At 38.4% G+C, this 5194-nt stretch overlaps 1 protein-coding gene across 4 annotated transcripts in view; it reads left to right on the top strand.

The window, feature by feature from the left end:
• Positions 1–350: 350 nt before the first annotated feature.
• esr2a (estrogen receptor 2a) overlaps positions 351–5194 on the top strand; it is a 41963-nt gene continuing 37119 nt past the window's right edge. For 3 of the 4 annotated variants that reach the window (XM_014336534.2, XM_014336532.2, XM_042224712.1), the window contains exon 1: positions 351–567. The gene's annotated coding sequence lies outside the window, so the exon portion shown is untranslated. 4 annotated transcript variants of the gene reach the window in all.

Genomic DNA, 5194 nt, shown 5'->3' with positions numbered 1-5194 from the left:
AGACATACTGCAGTGTAACCAAGTGCACAACAATTCTAACCAAACAAACAGCAAACTTGACATTTCTTTTCATATCAAAAGACATCCAGCAGTTATTAACTACTACTGTGTGAATGTGTGTGTGAATGGGTGGATGACTGAATATGTAAAGCGCTTTGGGGTCCTTAGGGACTAGTAAAAGCGCTATATAAATACAGGCCATTTACCATTTTACCATTTACTACAAATATATAATAAGTCATTTTCCACAGTTTGTTTTTCAGTTTTTACTTCATAGTGGTTATCTCTTTTATTTTGAAGGCGCCAGCCGGAACTTCCGCACCTAACTCGCTGTCGCTTGCAGTCATTTCCCTAAACGCTGCTGGTCGTTAGCCTCTGAGCTGAAAGCCGCGGTTCATATCAGCGCAACAGGGCTGTCTGTGAACTCGGAGCTTGGACTTTAAGCGGTTCGTGACAGCCCTATTTAATACTTGACTTTACACTTTTACCCACGCATGACGCCACGAGGGGACTCGGTGGGGTCGGCCTGAAAACTTTCCCCTGCCATTGGTGTTTCTGAAGGAACAGGTAATACTATTTTTCACGCGTTTACATACGTTTTGAAGCAGAGGACGCTCACAGACTCCCCGCTGTCCCTCAGATTTATTGTTGCGGGGTCAAATATCAATGCAACAAGGCCCGCACCTGTAGTAGAAAGCGCATAAAATACAGATAACATAGATAACAGGTGGTCAGAATAAACTCCAGCAAGAAATCACTACATAGGCTTTTAAGGACTTTAGCTGACCAGTGTATTTTAAAAATAACCATTCATAGATCTTAACTGGATGTAATCGATCTTTGAAAAGCTTCTTTAAAAGTTTAAGGTCGTATGGATATGATTTAACTGCAAGGAGGCTATTAATACGCAAACTATCTTACTAGTTCCTTTATCGTTTAAGGTCTGTTAGCCTCCAGTGTATTCTTGGATCATTGGGGCTGTAGGGTCTCTCGTTTCTGTATTTTGCGTGCACTTTTGTGGAGAATCGGTGTTTTCCATTTCAACAAGTCTAATGTGAACACAAGGCCACTTCAAAAAGCACTTATCACTGTGTAAACAAGAGGCTGCTATCGGCCAGCTGTCTGCTCTGCTAGGATCAAGCTCACAGGAAGAATTTCCTTTCCTTTGTGCATATCATACAAGATATGTAGTTATTTCCAGGGTCGTCTATTTAAACAGTTAGCTCTGGTGCTAATAGGTCAGTTATACTTATCTGGTGCATGGCACAGCAGGTAAGAAGTGAAGCTTAAGATTGTGTGATCTTATTTTTACAGATGATTTGGTGTCATTTTTCTTCCCTTAAGCTTTTTTTAAAAATTCATTTATTTTAGCTTTGGTCTGGCAAATATAACAAGCTTTTATCCCTCTTTTAATTTTGACAGCTGAATTGCTTTACTTTGACTCCAGCCTGGGTGAGGAAAATGAGGAAATTTTACTTCAGCACACAATTTCAGATAATATGATAATAAGTGCAGTCATTAGTTGTGGCCCTGACTTGTCTCAAGATGTAGACTATTAAATATTAGCAATTAAATTAATATGAGGCCAGTGTGCACTGACTCGACCTAGAGAGAAGTGGTGTTTTATTATCGACTTTTTGAGTTACAGAAGTTGTTCAGGGGAGGTGATCAGAGCTCTCCTCTCACACTTTGTGAGACTTTTTTTTGAAGAAACAACACTTATTTGCAATGATGATCACTTCTACGGCAGGGATTAACATGCCAGATTTATATAAGTAGAGATCTGTGACCACAGGAACAACTCTAGTCTTGTTTGTCCTTCGATTCTAATTGTTGTTATTTTGTTTCTGTCATGATTGATTGTGCATCCTGTATCACCTGTAGCCATGATTTAAATGTCTCGGAGGTACTCCATGTTCCTTGTGTCTGAATAGAGCTATACAAACAAATGTGATTGTTTTTGCTGTTTAGCATGAGGGAAGCGTTAGTTAAAATTAAGGGTGCATCAGTTGTGAATTCCTGGGTGGAATACTGATGTTTAAAACAGCAATTTGATAGATAACTGAAGCAGAACAATACCTTTTTTTCCTGTCTATTTTTCCCTTGAATATTAACGTTTTGTGCCAGGAAACCAAATCAGCATAAACAGAGAAGTACTGACCATTAACACAGGTAGATGACGTCTTATTTGTGGAAATGCTTATTTCAGTCAGTAATGCTATTATCTGCTCATACAATTGTCTTAATGCCTAATAATTAGAGAACAGATTAGTATTTCCTATTTCCATTTCATTACGGACCCTAAAATGCCAATAGGAAATAACAATACAGCTAATACCGACTATTACAGTGCAGTTCCTTCAAATTAGTTGAAGGAAATAACTACAGCCACTCAGGAAATGTATCACTTATTACTTCTATTGGAACAGATCTTCAGGTATATTTCTACTTTTTTGTTGTTGATCTATCTGGAATTGTCAGGCAGGTAAAGTTAGTACTGCTTTTGTCTTGGCTTACACTAAATTCAGAAGTCTCCCTTTGTATCTATTAAATCCATCTTGAATAATTGCTGATTATGTTGTACAAATAAGCCTGGAAGATTCAAATGTATTGCATTCTGGATCAATTTAAAGTGTACAGGGAGACTAAGTAATTGAGTTAATTAATGTTTAACTGAGCAAGTGGTGCAAAGAAGCCTCAAATTATGCATTCTAATTGTTGCCGACTGAAGTGTTTAATTTTCTTCTGAAAGGTATTTGCATATCGTCTGAGACAGAACACTTCCCTGGTGCATTTCAGTGAAATATTTTGCACGTTCTCTGGCACTATCCTACACCAACATCCCCACGTATTTGCCGTGTGCAGTAAGGCAGGACTGTTTTTGCAAAGGCCATTTTTTCCTGATTTTTAGGGAGGCTGTAAGGTTTTAGGATAAGGGAACAACACGGCCTTGAGATTTTGTTTATTCTGACAAATAATTGGGAACAGATAGTGTTGTTGCTAGTTTAGATTGATTTGACTTTTTTAACGCACGTGTATTTCTATGAGGATTTATAACTATGTAATCTTGAGTCATGTGGGGAAAAAGTACACCTGTCTGTAACTGTAACGTTTTATGTGCAAGAATATAATAAAAATAATCTCGTCCTCAGCAAAAGACGGGTAAATCCGTCTCAGCTGTACAACAACACATGACATACTACACAGTGTCTTTTTTTTATGATACAGAAATTAATCCAGAATACAAGTAGTAAGTAGCAGCCAGATGCACTTGATTCAAATGCCCGGGATTACCTGATCAACAAGCAGGGCAGGCGTAAGCACCTCCTATAAAAGCAAAACTTTTGGCAGTTTGCTGGTCTGGATTTTTCAGGTGTGCATTAGAACAACGCCAAACAGGAAAGACAACAGCCATGAGCCTGAAGAAACAACTGTTGCTGCCCATCAATCTGGAAAGGGTTACTCTAGATGCCAGATAGCATGCTAAATGCCAAAATTCATGACTGAACACGCTGAAAAGATTGAACAGGTATGGCCTGCCAGTAAATGTTGACAGGAAAAAGCCTCTTACCTTTCTGAATAACAGCACAACTTAGGTTTGCTAAGTTGCATCTGAACAAACCACAATACTTGTAGAGAAAGTGGAGATGTTTGGCTATAATTCACTGCACCACGGTTGGAGAAAACGAAACACGGCATGTAAGCAGAAAATCCTCGTACCAGTCTCAAGTATGGTATGGGATGGGTGATGATTTGGGCTTGAAAGAAGGTATGCTTTATTTTCCACATGATGCATAGTCTCTGAGGTTTCTGTCTGTATAATCCACCACACGACATCATTTTTGGTGAGATATCCTTAGCTGTCCTAATGCACTGCAAATGAAAAATATTTATATTCTTTATATTAATCTTTTATTTATCAAGGCGAAAGAGAGACCTGACCAAGAGGGCCAGCATTCACACTTTAATTGTTTTTGTTGTAAAAATAGAGAAAAGAAGTAGAATAAGTTCCAAACTAGTCAAGATTAGTAGTGCAGCGGTAACCGCTCCCTCGGTCACTCACTATGGGTGCTGTGGAATTATTTGGTTAAGATGCCTTTAGATTAAAACAACATCCATTGCTTAATAAATACTTGCTTCAGTTGGACACAAGTGCTTTTCTCTGACATTTAGAGGACTAAAGCAAACAGCACCCCATCAAATTGGTTTTTAAACCCACAAAGACATGAAAGTGAGGTTTTAGAGATGGCCATAAATCTGCTTCATCATTCAACAAAGATCTTTAAAATTTGAAACCCTTTGTTTTCACGATGCAACGGGTTTTTGTCCTGGCGTCACTGTCACTTTGTAACAGAATTAGCTGGAGATGCAGAAATGGTAATAAGAATCCTTTAGTAAGATTTCCCAACTGCTTGACTTGAAATTTAAAGCCTTATAACCATGTGAGCCGATAGTAGGGGCAGCAAGATGTGCAGGGAGCTTTTCTCCCACAATAAGTTGCCAACTTCTAGAGAGTGTAACAGTGAGGAAGTCTGAAGGCAAGGTCAAAGCTTCAAAGGAAACAAAAACTCTTCCACATCTGCTTTTAGCCAGGATTGGTAATTAAAGAAGAAAAACCTTGCCGCAATCTCTTTTAATGTGACTCATCTGTTTTGGGAGGAACGTTCACCATCTACAGACACAAGGTCACAAGAATCACTGTGAGACTAGTTGAAGAAGACAACTAGTCCTCCTTCTCCTGCTCTGTTCTTCTTTAATGCTTTCACCAGCACACATTCCTCAAATTACAGGTAATCAGATGCTGACTCTTTATTGATTTATAGGTTTTTGTGATCCATTGATCTACTTTTAATCATATATCATTCCCCAAGTATTAAGGAGAAGCTGATGAGCTGGCAACCAGTGCATTTAAACCTCAGAAATTGGCTCATAGGCTTTGATTTTCAGTCATTCAGGAAAGGAAAGGATTATAAACCCATAGAAGAATCAATTATCTGTCATCAGCTAAGGAGTGGATCATTTATCAAACCAGATATGTTTATAAAAAACCATTCAGTTCGTTGTGTGTCGAGGCTAATTTGACGATATTTATTTAACCCTTTAAGACCTACCATAGAACAAAGTCCGCCAGAGCTTATATTATTTTTTTACATGTTGTAGTGCCATTTGTGGGAGCATTTCAAGTTGCTATACA

The sequence above is a fragment of the Haplochromis burtoni genome, unplaced genomic scaffold (assembly GCF_018398535.1).
Source record: "Haplochromis burtoni strain Fernald_Lab_line unplaced genomic scaffold, NCSU_Asbu1 Contig_147, whole genome shotgun sequence".
Classification (NCBI taxonomy): Eukaryota; Metazoa; Chordata; class Actinopteri; order Cichliformes; family Cichlidae; genus Haplochromis; species Haplochromis burtoni.
Note: the sequence above shows the minus strand (reverse complement) of the source record. Positions and strands in the feature narration are given on the sequence as shown.